The sequence below is a fragment of the Pteronotus mesoamericanus genome, unplaced genomic scaffold (genome assembly GCF_021234165.1).
Source record: "Pteronotus mesoamericanus isolate MK-2021 breed Mesoamerican mustached bat unplaced genomic scaffold, CSHL_Meso_final contig_82, whole genome shotgun sequence".
NCBI lineage: Eukaryota > Metazoa > Chordata > Mammalia > Chiroptera > Mormoopidae > Pteronotus > Pteronotus mesoamericanus.
This window is the reverse complement of record NW_026555265.1, coordinates 2,703,299-2,716,677: the sequence shown is the minus strand read 5'-3', so window position 1 is coordinate 2,716,677 and position 13,379 is coordinate 2,703,299. Positions and strand designations below refer to the sequence as shown.

The window sequence follows — 13,379 nt, the reverse complement described above, 5'->3', positions numbered from 1 at the left end:
CCCATTTCCTCAGCAGAGAGTAGAAATGAAGACTCACCATTCTTTTTTTAATTTTCATGGAGAAAATTGTTAAGGACTTTACAGGTATCCTCTAGTTTGACCCTAAGCAATCACAATTTCTTGGCCTTTTTTACTTCAGGAAACACACTGGAACATCAGGCATTTCTATTTCTGTCATTTGAACTCATTAATTTGTCCACGTTTGTTTAGATTGACAGAACCTAAATTGGGCAAATATGATTGTGTAATAATATTCACTGAGCTATTACTTTTTTCTTAGTGCTGTGGGGGACACAAATTTGAGTAAAATAAGATTTCTGCTCTCAAGTAGCTTACAGTTTATTATCATAGTAATTATATACAGGGCTGAATTTTGCTGAGTTATAACAGTAGTATAAATTTGTCTGCACATGAAATCTGCTGGGGAGCTTAAACTATTGATGGCTGTATTTCATCCCCCGGAGATTCTGATTTAATTCATTTGGGGTGTGCTGTTGGCTTTGGAAGTTTAAAAGACCCCCAGGTAATTTTAATGTACAAACCACTTTGGGGACCACTGGTATAATCAAAGAACTGGGAGATGCAGAAAAGACAAAGCATTTTATTAGAGAAATTGATAAAGTTTTCATGGGAGAGTTTCGTATGAAATTCTTTTGAAGATTCTGTTGAACACTGAGAATTAAGTCATTTGCTTTGAGGTTATGCAGACTGGAATTTGAACTTTGGCTTTATCTCTTAGTGGCTGTGTGTCCTTGGGTGAGTTACTTACACTCCCTGGGGTACTATCATGAGCAAGAACTCACAGAATCTAGAGAATGTAGAGCACATGAAAGAAATAATGGGAGATAAGGTGGGAGGTATGGGCACAGATTTTCCAGCTGCAAAAATGTGGGGATTTGCGAAGGGGCAGACTCACAGGAGACAGAAAGTAAGAGGTGGATGAGGTAGATGTTATAGAGGATAAACTGTTCCTAATGTCCAAAATATCTCTCTTCTCCATCCACCCCTCCCACTCAAATCAAAGCCAGTTCAGTTGAGCTTCTCTTATGACCTAGAATACAAATCAAGCAGTTTGGCTAAAGAGCCAGACCAAACTCATATTTTGAACAACTGATTCTCATGAGCAGAGCATGTATAGTAATCTCTTCATCAGCTGCTTCCTATAGTTTCTGTTAGTCAGGCTTTTGATATTCCCAATGAGAACAAAGAAAATTATGAAAAAATTCATATCAAATATATGACAAAATGTTGACAATTAGAAACTGAAAATAAAGAAGGCTGAAAATAAAATACCTTTATTCTGAATAAACCCAAATCTGCTCAAGTTAACACTAATTGCCTTGAATAGATCCATTGTAAGGTGTGTTTAAATATCAAGTGGTTATTACACTGATAATGTTGGTTCCCTAAATTTGGTCATGAGGCCCAAGACAGAACTGAAAGGAAATAAGCCTACGTTTTCTAGTGAAGAACTAGTTTTGTTAGACTATACTGATGAATTTCAATGAGAATGTCATATGCACTGCAAATGCTTGGTGGAGGAAACTGTAGACATTTTACAGAATAGAATCAAGTCAGAATCAAGTCATTAAATTAGAGCTATAAAAGGTTTTGGAGTTCATCTCATCCAACCTTCCATGTGCATATGAGACGGGGGCCCAGAGTGGTGCTGTGATTTGTATAGGTTTACATAGTGACATTACTGATGAGCAGAGGAGGGAAATTGGGTATTTATCCCTTAAGCTCATTTGCCATAAGAAAAAAAAACCTTTTGGGCTTTTTAGTCAGGAAGAACTGGGCTTTTCTTGAGTGACAGGTTACCTTACAACCACTGAACCTTGACGCACACCTGTATCATGACCACAGGATTGTGTGTACATCTTGCAAATCAACCTGATTCTTGAGATCAACCTACTCTACCATAACTTTCTTTGGCATGGTTTTCTTTTTCTTTTTATTGCATCAATATTATTTTGGTGTATTAGAATCACTAGTATAAGTTTTCTTAATTCCCTTGTGGAACAAGGCAGAATAAAAAGATAAATATCTTCATTCCTACTGTGTTATCACCATAAAAGAGAACTTATTAATAGCCACTATGTACTATATACATTATATTTCAATTCTTTCAAAATCACCATAAGGCATTATTGTCTTGTTTACATGGGGAAACTGAGCCTCATAGAATTGAAGAAATTGCCTGAGTCTCACAGCTGGCAAGTGGGAGAGATGAGGTTAAATCCAGGTCTGACTGGCCCCCATGCTCACGTTCCTTCGCTGACATAGGGTGAGTCTCTGGAATGGGAAAGCTGCCCAAGGTCAGCTGAACAGTCTGCGTGGGCTGTTTTCCCATAATGCTTTGTGCTTTATTCTTTAGAAGTGACTAATTATTTCACTCAATGAGACCTCAAGTCTTACTCCAGACAACTGCCTTCCAAAGAGTTGGTCATTTTCCATGTGTTTAATGTTGGAGAAAGAAACCTAACCAGCTATTATTCTATTTATCACATTACTTCACAAGAACAAAAAAAAAATGATAATAAGATGTGAAAAATAAATTTTAAATGTGCAAATGTCGGAAAAAGACACCTCCTATCTGTGAGAATCCAAAGAAATGTAAATAAACTCACATGTATTCTTTGTGTGAAATGCAGTAGGCACAATTCAAATTAAGATGGTAACAGGACATTAATAAGAATGAGCCGAGGATAAACATGGGAATGCGAAATAAGTTTACAAAGTCACTTAAATGAGGAGCAGCACACTCTGCGACTGGGGATCTGCTCTGCTCTGCTCCTATCATCCCACAGAGACAGGGCCCCCTTTCGCCACTACTTCTATCAAGTAGATTTGAGTACCTTCTCTGCACCCAGCTCTGTACCCAGCTCTGCACCAGCGGTTACAGAAGAGCAATAGTAGTAGTTTGTGCCCTTAAGGAGCTCCAGTACAGCTGGTGAATTTGACTTTGGTTTTACTGAGCAAAGCCAATGCCCAAGAGATTCAGAGTTTATCTTACCAGGCAGGCTAAGTTTCTGGGCTGAATGAAGTGACACTGGGAATTTGGACTATGGTAAATTCTCACAGTGATGGAGCTTGAGGGAACCTCAGACATACCAATCTAAGTCTTCATTTTACACAGGGAGCTTCCAGGGAGGCTTGGGAAGAGGAGGGGCTGGCCCAGGGCAATACAGTCAATCCATGGTAATGATCTTGACTATTTGTTAGCCAGGCTCTGTGCTACACAATTTACATATTCAATTACTTAAGAAATCTATGACAATGCTGTGAGTTAGTTAACATTCCCATTTGGAGATGAGAAAACTGAAGTGTTGAGTTGGAAGCTGCTTGCCTAAGACCAGACAGTAAGTTGTAGAGGTAGGATTTGAATGCCAGTATGTCTCACTGGAAAGTTCATCTTCCTTTTAACCATTGCACGCAGAGTTGGGGCTGGTTTACTTGGGTAATGTTTCCTTTAGCATACAGAAGATTTGAGTATATTCAATGATTTATTTGACATGTTTTTTTTTTTTTCCTGAGGGCCCACTATGAGCTAGACCCTGGGGATATAAATAATTAATAAGTACAGGTTCTTAACCTTCTGGATCTTAAAGTATAATGTAGTGACTTACATTTGAAAAGGAAAATTACAGTACGGTGTGGTAAGTGTTATTATGCAGATATAAACAACTGCTGTGGGAGATCAGGCAGAGCAAATAGTTCTGCCTGGAAAGAATAAGGGGTGACCTCATGGAGATGGTGAAATGTGAGTTGGGTCATGAAATATCACTGAGTTTTCCAATCAGAGAAGAGAAGAAGTACACGCCAGAAAAGGGGAACAGCATGTGCAAAAGTCCACAATTATGAAAGATATTGGTATGTTGGGGTGAGAAGTTCAGGGTGACTACATGGGGTGAAGAGGCTGAAGAAAATGCTTGGAAACAGATTGTGAAGGGTGTTCTGTGCCCCCATCAAGAAATTTTGTCTCAATTCTATAGGCAATGAATCATGAACAGGGATTTTTAAGCGAAAGCCTGTCTTGGTTAGATTGCTTTTTAAGCAGATAACCCAAGGAGACATGGAGGACAGAGAGCAGATGTTATCAGTAGTTTTGCTGAAAATGAATGAGAACTTGAGGCAAGGCATTGCGTGGATAAGAGGTATTTGCTTTTGAAGTAAAGCTCCTAGGGTTTGATGACTGGCATGTGAAGGCAGAGAGAAGAAAGTGTCTGAGAATGATCTGGTGATTTCTAATAGGACATGGAGCAGGTTTAGTAAAGCTAGGGTGACAGGTGGGAGAAAATGCATTTTCTCTTGAGTATGTTGTTTAACCTTCTGCAGAAACACACCACTGATGTGAGGGGTGGAGATAATTGCAGGGCTGGGAGAGAAGTAGAGGCTGGAGGTGGAGATACAGGAGACCTCAGAGTATTGATGGTACTTAAAACTCTAGAACCAAGTAAGTGTCCTCAGGCAGGTGTGGGAGGTGGGAATTGATTAAGACCCAAGGTGAGACCTGAGCATACTTTGTGGGCCCTTCGCAGACCCAGAGTCCCTTATGCAGGCAAGGACGCCTTCAGAGAATTTCTTCCCTGAGTGGGATGTAGACAAATAGGCTGTTGCCTGCCTACTTCAAAGTTTCTACTAATTTACAACTTTTTCAAATAATTTTCTAAAATTAGTAACCCAATAACTATGTATTGAGAGTACAGTGCCTGGCAGGGCATGGAGCAATGGTGAGTCAGGTACAGTCTCTGTCTTCAAGGAGTTTCTGGCTAGTTTTAGGGGAAACTCAACAGCAAATTAAACAGCAAGTGTGAAAGTGCTTAGCAGTGTACCTGACTTAATAGGTAAGAGGTCATTTTCATTTAAAAAATGATATACATAAGTATCTGAGAGTAGGCATAAAGGTGGCTCTGAGGAAGAGGAAATTCTTAAATTTAGCAAAAGGCAGAAGGGAAGGCTCCTTAGAAGGGGTAGAATAGAGGCATGAGGCATGGGTAGGATTTGAGCAGAAAGAGATGGCATTTGTTGGGGATGGGGCCAACAGATGGAGAGAGCTTATCTGATAAGCAACTGTGTTTACAGATAGAAACAGCCTTGAAGGGAGACCCTGGGCTGTTCAGTGCCTCTTGTCCTATAGCAAGAACTAAGACTCTTATCTAACACTGGATTCCAAGAGCTGGGCAACTATAAGCAAGACTAGTTCCCAAGGAGGGTCAGAGGGCTCTGGGTACTGCCCCCCCCATTCTGACTCATTATGGGACCCAACTTTTAATGCTTCATTTTACTTGGTCAAACCAGGATGATCTGAATGCACCTGCACGTCTTTCACACCCCCTGTCTGGTGACGGTGGCCGTTGTGAGGGGCAGGGAGCACTTCCTAATTGTGGTCCTGTAGCCCAAGCCCCACGTGAAGACTCTTGGCGGTCTCACTCAAATGAGGTGGGGCCGGCTGATTGCTCAGCCACACGTGGAGGATGCCTTGGTTACCTTTCTCCGGAGTCATCTGGTCTGTTTCAGAAGTTGTAGATTTCAGAAGGTAGGTGCTTCTCTTTAAAAAATGTGGCAGAGAGGAGGGTGGGGTGAAGAGGAGTGCTACCTGCCAGAGGGCTCTGCCTCTCCTCTCTCATCCCTACTCATTACCTCCAACCCCCTCCTCTCCACCAATTAGACACATTTGAAATGCAGAGCAAATGGCCTCATCGAAAGAAAGACAAGAGAGAAAAACTACAGTAAAAGCTATACAATATTACCATACACCAGGGTGGGTCAGTGCTTTTTCATACAAAATTAATTTTTTTAGAAACTCCTACTCTGAGAGCAAAGGGCTGCCTTATATTGTCAAGGGCACAGGAACTTGACTAATTGATTCAGGGCTCTGTTTCCACCAACCACACCTGTACTGGGGCCAAGAAACCACAGAACCCTGAGATGTGTTATAGTGAGACTCTCTCTGGGGACTGTAAGACAGTTGGGGTCAGTGTTTTACATACAATTAGAGGTGTGGACCTGTTTGAGTTTCCTTGGTCTCCGGGGTAGTTGATGATGAGGAGGATGATGATTATAATGATGATGATGGTGACAATAATGTCATCAATAACTTTCTGTAGTAGTGAGTCATACTGCTACAAAGCACTTTCACCTTTATTGACTCATTTTCTCTCAAAAACATACTGGAGATCCCGTCACTTTTAGAGTATCCCCAAAAGATAAACTACTGCCTCTAGTAAGATGGACTCAAGCGTAGATTAAATATTTAGAGCTGCACATGTTGGTACTTTTGGGATTTGCATTTGGCCTTGCCCTTACCTTCTAGGGTACCTTGGACAAATCATTTCATACCTTCTAGCCTTAGCTTCTTCATACGTAGAATGTGTTAATAGTAACTGTCTCAGAGGTTAATTGTAGGGATTTAAATGGCTTCATGTAAATAAAGAACATAATAACTCTAAAGCATTATGCAAATATTAATTACCACTTATATAAGGGTAAGCTATTTGCAAAAATGAATGTAAATATAGTTTTGAGATGGTGGGTATGATGTGCCTGAAAGAGCACTTCGCTTGCAATCAAAAGATATAACTTCTATTTTGGCTCCAACAGGTCAGGTGTTAGTGAGTATGGCTTTCAGATAGGCAAACGCAGCCATGCAAGTGATGCATTTACCAGTAAAAAACGGCTGCCACCATCCATCTGTCACCTTGTCACCTGTATTAGGCTGAGTAGTGACCCCAAAGGTGGCCATATCCAAATTTTGGAACCTGTGAATATGTTACCTTACATGGTAAAGGGACGTTCTAAATGTGATAGTTAAGCATCTTGAGATGAGGAGAGAAGCCTGGATTACCTGGATAGGTACAATGTAATCACAAAAATCTTTATAATAGGTGTGTGAGAGAGTCAGAGTTAGAGCGGTGGCTACACGACAGTGGACGCAGGGATCGGAACAATGCTCTTTGAAGATAGATCAAGCGACCACAGTTCAAAAAATACAAGTGGCCTTTAAAAGATGACAACGGCAAAGAAACAAATTCTCCTTTAGAGCCTCCAGAAGAAACTCTGCTGACACTTTGACTTTAAAGCCTAGAAAAAGTAATTTTGGACTTCTGCCTTCCAAAACTGTTAGAGAATAACCTTGTATTGTTTAAAACCATCGAATTTGTGGTAATTTGTTCCAGCAGCAAAACACCACCTCTACCTTGAGCTCCTCAGTCCCCAAGCACTCGGTTTCCTGTTTTTCCCTCCCAACCTGTTCCTAACTCCTTAGTAAGCTAGTGGGCTATGCCCAGGTCTCCCTCCACCTCTCTCTCTCTCCAGTGAGCGAGCAGGCAGGTCACACATTACTGGGATTTTTAACAGAAGAACTCATCGGCTTAATGCTTTGAGTTTGCTGGGATTCTTCCTGGGGCACTCTGGCTCAGGAAATGTAGCTTAAATTTGGGCAAGTCACTGAAAATCCCCAGAGTCCCTATTTTCTCATATGTAATTTGGGGATAAAATTGCTATGTGTACTTCACAGGGTGGTTGGAGGACTTACGAGAGATCATGGCAATGAAAGTTGTTTGCCACCTATAAAATGCCTACAGTGTGAACTCCTGTTATCATTATCATCATTATTTTAGAAAAAGAATTTTCCACTCAGTCTCTTTTTCCACTCAACATATATGTTGTGGCGAGTGACACTCTGATTCTAAACAAGGGGGGAAAGTGCTTTTCAGGAGAATATCCAGTTGGACATTGGATTATCCATGAATGTGCACTTTCAATATAGATATAAAGATATTTTTTAAAAGCCTAGATATTTTGAGGACATTAAATAATCATTCAATAGTATCAGAAATGATGATGTGAGGCAAATTTCATTTGCCTTTCTCTTTGTGGAACTAAAAATAAAAATGACACTTTTCTAATCAGTAACAGGGTCATCTGAAAACAGAAGATTTTAAGATGTCTTTTGGCCCCAAGACTGCCAGAAGGGGAGGAGCTCTGCGTTACTGCAAACCCATGCTTGCTGCATCTTGCCACTGAAAAATGGAATTCCCCACCAGCACAGGCTCCTTCTCAAACATTAAAACCACAGTTTACCTAAAACTCACCCTTAACTCTTAGAATGGTTTATGCGATATAACCTCACTAACCTTCTCTAACTTCACTGGGGTCAGAAGACATCAAGCAACCCTCTGGTAAATTTGATCAGAAGAACAGAGAAGGTAACTATGCAAGGGGAAGAAGTTGATGTATGGTAAACAACACTTATCAACCATTTAGTTCAAGATCTAAGACTATACTTTTCATACGTACTATCTAATTGAATTCTCACTAGAACCCCATTATGTGCCTATTATTCCCATTTTACAGATGTGGAAGCTGGGACTTAGAAAGACTAAATAACTTTCCAGAACATCACAGTAACACATAATAAAGCTGGCTTTCCAGACCACTTCTAGTTCATCTCTTTACAAAAGAAGGAAAGTGAGAGAAATTAATTGCTCTGAAGTCATATATTTACTTAGTGCCCCTATGACTTCTAAAGTTCACTAAATAATTGGCCTTGATTTTCTCTTTTGAAATAACCTCAAAGCTGTCTTAAGTCCTTGCAAACCAAGGAAACTGAAACACTCCAGGGCATTCTTCCTTGGAACCCAGATTTAGTATTTCTCAGGTATATTACCTGAGTGGGTTGAGGCCCATGCCTCTCCCATGGGATGCTGAAGTCCCCTCCTGAACTCTTTGCCAGGATCTGCTTCATGATGACCAGCACCTACTGGCAGTGGTAAGCAGAGATTTTGCAAGAATTTTCCCCGTGCCCAATGCAGAGTAAAGTAAGTATTGGCTTTGAAGCTGCAATACTAGAAGTCGAGACCCAACTTGGCTATTACCTCATTTTGCACTTGTGGGTCAACCAGGAGTAGGACTGGCTAACCTCCCAGGTGAGAATTTCTCACTTTCAAGAGATCAGTTTGATGGGTTTGGTTAAAAATCCCAAATATAGAGAGCTAGAATTAAGCATGCGCCTGGCACTGTTGGGCCCCATCTTGTCACCCCATGGAGGCTGAGGCTGCAGCCAACACAAAAATCATCAGAAACGAATTATAAAGACGCCCGATCCATTGCTTGGGGTTCTTGATCCAGCCCTACCAGCAGTAAGGTCACACCTGGCTTTTCCTTTTAGCTGAAACCAACTGGGGATGGCTTCCTGCCACTGGTAACCAAAGGTTTGTAACCAACACTGTGTGACCTGTCACCCTCTGCCGCCCTTTTGCTGTCTCTACCTTCCTTCTCCTCCAGTGAGTGTCAGTCTCATCCAAGGGACAGTCTAGAGCAGTGGTCGGGAGCCAGATTGTCTGGCTATGCCACTTGGACAAGACATTCAGCTGCTCTGTGTCTCCATTTCCTCATCTAAACAAACAGGGGTGACAGTCCCCGCTCTGTGGGAGCTTTGTGCTGGAATGACACAATGCCAGGCCCATGGGCATGTGCTGTGTGCCGAGCATGTGGTTTGAGACACAGGTGTTCGATACAACATCGAGCAAGACTGATGAGACCTGCCCTCCTGGACCTGGTGTTCAGACCCAGCAATGAATCAAACAAAAAAGCAAGTGTCAAACAGTGAGACATGCTCTGGTGATGATGGCATGGGATGATGTGATTGTGTGACCCTGGAACTGTGTTCACATTTAAACCTATTTCCCCAGCGTGATGGTATTTGGGGGTGGGGACTTCAGGAGGGACTTCAGTCATGAGAGTGAGGCCCTCACGAATGGAATTTGTGTCCTCATCAAAGAGACCCCAGAGAGAGCCCTCAACCCTTCACAAGGAAAATATGACCACCTATGTACCAGAAGGTGGGCTGGGACCTTGATCTTGGACTTTCCAGCTTCCAGAACTATGAGAAATAAATCTCTGAAAAAAAATCCCAAATATAGGAGGTTAGTAAAGGGAAGCTCTAACTCTAAGAAGATTCTGGCTTTGGCTCTCTGGAGTCTGAACTCTTGTTCAAGGAGAAATCAAAACAATCCAGCACCTCTTCCTGAAAGGGTTACCTCATGTTCCTTTGAGAGTGATGATACAAGGGGACACTACAAGACTGTAATAGATGGAGTCTCTAGCAGAGTAGGAGAGCTAAAGATGGAGAGAGGTTGATTGAGGGGCAGCAGGGAAAATGAAGTAGACTCTTAAGGAGTAAAGATGGGCTGTAAGTGGAGAGAAGAATAAAGCAGATTAACCCAGATATTTCACGAGATTGTGGAGACCAAGCCCAGGTTTTGAAAAGCAGAAGATCTGGACTCTGTTTCTGACTGGACAAGGTGCTCCTTGAACCTGCATAAGTCATTCCACCTCTCTGGATATCAGTTCCCTCAACTGGGCGAAAGGAACAATGACATCTTCCCAGCTGCCTCACAAAGTTCTTGTAAAGATTAAAATGAGACAGTGCACATGAACATTCTCAGGAAAAGGTGGAGCATTGTATAACGTAATAAAAATCTTTATCTGTAGAGGCCTCATAGGTTATCCTATTGGGCAATAATTCTAATTCCTCTTTTTCTGTGGAGGGAAACCAGGTCTGAAATGTCATTATCTTCCTAAAAACATCCGTGTGGTAGGTGACAGAGCCAGGGTGCATTACTATTGTCAAAGAGCAAAAAAAAAAGGAGCATGCTTGAGTGTTTTTCCTGATACCACAGATGCTGCAGCACGTGTCCATGCTGCTGTAACCAGACTGGCAGTAGGGTAGAAAGAGAGGCATGTTTTACTTGCTTTTGCTAGAAACAAAGCACCCCCAAACTGGGTGGTTGTAACTGCGGGTTAGTAGTTTGGGAGGAGCTGGGCTGGGCATTTCTGGCCCAGGGGCCTCTAGTGTGGTTTCAAACAGTGGCTGGAGGTGGAAGTGTTGGAGAGGTGGTGTTGGAGTAGTGGGGAGCAGGCCAGGGCACGGTCCCTCTCTGGGGGTTTCCTCACAGCACGGCAGCCTCAGCGCAGCTGGACAGCTTACTTGGCAGTTCAGGGCTTCACATGAACAAGGAGAAACCTGTGTCATTGGCCCTTCATAATGTAGCTTCAGAAATCACACAGTATCACTTGTACTTCATCAAAATGATTACAAGGGAGTCACAACTCCACCCAGATTCAAAGGGAAACCTGGACTCCACCTTTCAAAGGGAGGAATGGCAAGTTTCTAGAAGAGCATGTGGTATGGGAGAGATTATTGCAGTCATCTTCAAAATATGCAGTTTTCCCAGGCAGATTCTGCTAAAGTCTGCTACACTGTCCAAAGGCAGATTAAGGGTCTCAGACCCTGGGAAGAAGGGACAGTTACTTCTGCACCAAAGACGTTAGTTATAAAACACAGTCTTTTATTGATAGATAAGTCCTCTGGAGAAGAAAGCTGGAAAAAATAGCAGCACCAATGTATCATTTAACAAAAGAATGGGTTAACAGCAATGGGACGGGGGCAAAATCAATTTGGTGAAAAGTTAACAGAGAAAATGTTTATAGAAACAAGCAGAAAGATTCATTTTCTTGTCTGGAAACCTCTACAAGCCCAGGTTTTCTGTATGGCTTAGTTATCATGGAAAGTCCCTATCCTTCCCCTGGCTTAGCTGAAAGTTGACAGATTCTGGACAGAAATGAACGACCCATTCCTACTCAATTATCCCTCAATGAAGCTATTATTACAAAATAAATAATAAATTATCGGGTTGCACTTTATTTCTTGCGATCTATTTATTTTTAACTGATATGTACCCTGTACAAAGCACTGTAATATTTCCTGGGACAAACAAACATGAGGATGCACTCCCCTCAACAGCCAAGAGCTGTCTGTTCAAGGGAAAGGGAATGAGTGGGGTGGCAAAGGGTAACCAAGCGTGCCCTGGGAAGAGAACCCCAGGCCCATGTTTCTGGATCGCAGGGTTGAAGGTGCTATGTGAAAGATCATGTTTAAATCCTGCTGTATATATGACCTGGCTTAAACCTTGCTCCAAGTATACAGTTGTCGGTGGGAGGCAACCTTGGGTCTTTGCAGGAATTAAAAGAAATGATGTCTGAGACCCTTTGCATGTGTTGGGGGTTCAGAAAAGTGCACCATTGATGTTATTAGGTTATGTTTTATTATAATTTAATATTAACATTAAGCTACAAATAATGACTCCATGTTTACAATCACTGATATTTTCATCTCATTTAATTATCATAATAATTCTATAATTTAGGCTATGTAATTATGGTCCCCCCTGCAAAAAATAAAATGTTTACGTATTAGGTCAAGAGACTTACCTGGGGTCTCTTAGATAGTAAGTGGCAGGTCTGGGGGTTGGAAATAGATTACCACCTCAAAGCTACCCCTTTCCTTCCTACCCTGTTGTTTCTTTATTAAAGAGCCAAGTGACCTTGCGCAAGCATTCAGCGTCCTGTCCCCAGTCTGGCCTCTGATTTCTACATCTGCAAAGTGAGATGAATTAAATCATGCCTCAGGTCTCATCCAGGTCCCAGTGTCTCTGATTAAAAGCGTATGTTCAGGAACGGTCCCTGCTTGCTGCCGAGCTCCTTGTACATATTGGAACCCAGGCTCAGAGGGGGCTGGAATCTGGAGCTGCGCCCAAATCACAGGCCGGGCTTGGCTGCATCGCTGTATCTGACTGCCAAAAGGACAGAATTCTCTAGAGGACCTGAATCCGATCTGGCCAACTTCTGATGGCCTTAAGTTATCCTCTGACCTCAAACTTCTGATTATCTGAAGCTTATTTTTTGAAAGGCTTAGAAATAGCTATTATATCTCTCTGGAGACCCACTTCCTTTCTTAATTTCATTATGCTCCTCCAACAACAGGCGATCCTTATGTAATTTTTGCCTCTGCTGCTGCCTTGCTAGTGACCCTGGGCAAGTCACATCAAAAGCAGAATTATTAATAAGGGCTTTCCTGACTTGAGGGTTTGTGAAGTCATGTGGCTTCCTCTTGAGGAAGAAATGGAAGATCTAGATTATATATGTTTTTAAGATAAGAAAACTATTAGATTTTCTAATAACAATGCCTGATATTCAGGACTTGCCCACTTGTGTTGCCTCTTTAAAAACAGATTTTTCTACTATGTTGCAAAGAAAATGAATGAGGAAAGTGCTTTATGTATTTTTAGCCCCAAGAAAAGTTTTAAGTCTGAAGAGTAATATTTGGTTGAAAGCATAATTCTTTTGTTCTGTGTACCTCCTTCCCCATTTCTAGACAGAATCGGATGTGGCTCAAAAGTCACTCAGAAAGTAAGTCTTGGGAGCTATGATAGATGGAGTCTTTCTGCACTTTGGCACAATGTTGCCTGTCCTGGGTCGAGTGCATGCTCAGTGCTCACTCATCATCTGACTTCCTTCTGCAGAGACTCAAGCAG

General features: G+C 41.8%; 1 long non-coding RNA gene across 1 annotated transcript in view; it reads left to right on the top strand.

Moving 5' to 3' along the window:
• The window catches only part of LOC129079872 (uncharacterized), a 118,617-nt gene extending 110,441 nt beyond the window's left edge, over positions 1–8,176 (top strand). Inside the window, exon 5 of the long non-coding RNA XR_008530113.1 lies at positions 7,915–8,176. This is a non-coding gene — a long non-coding RNA (uncharacterized LOC129079872). The remainder of the gene's footprint in view (positions 1–7,914) is intronic.
• Positions 8,177–13,379: the final 5,203 nt, after the last annotated feature.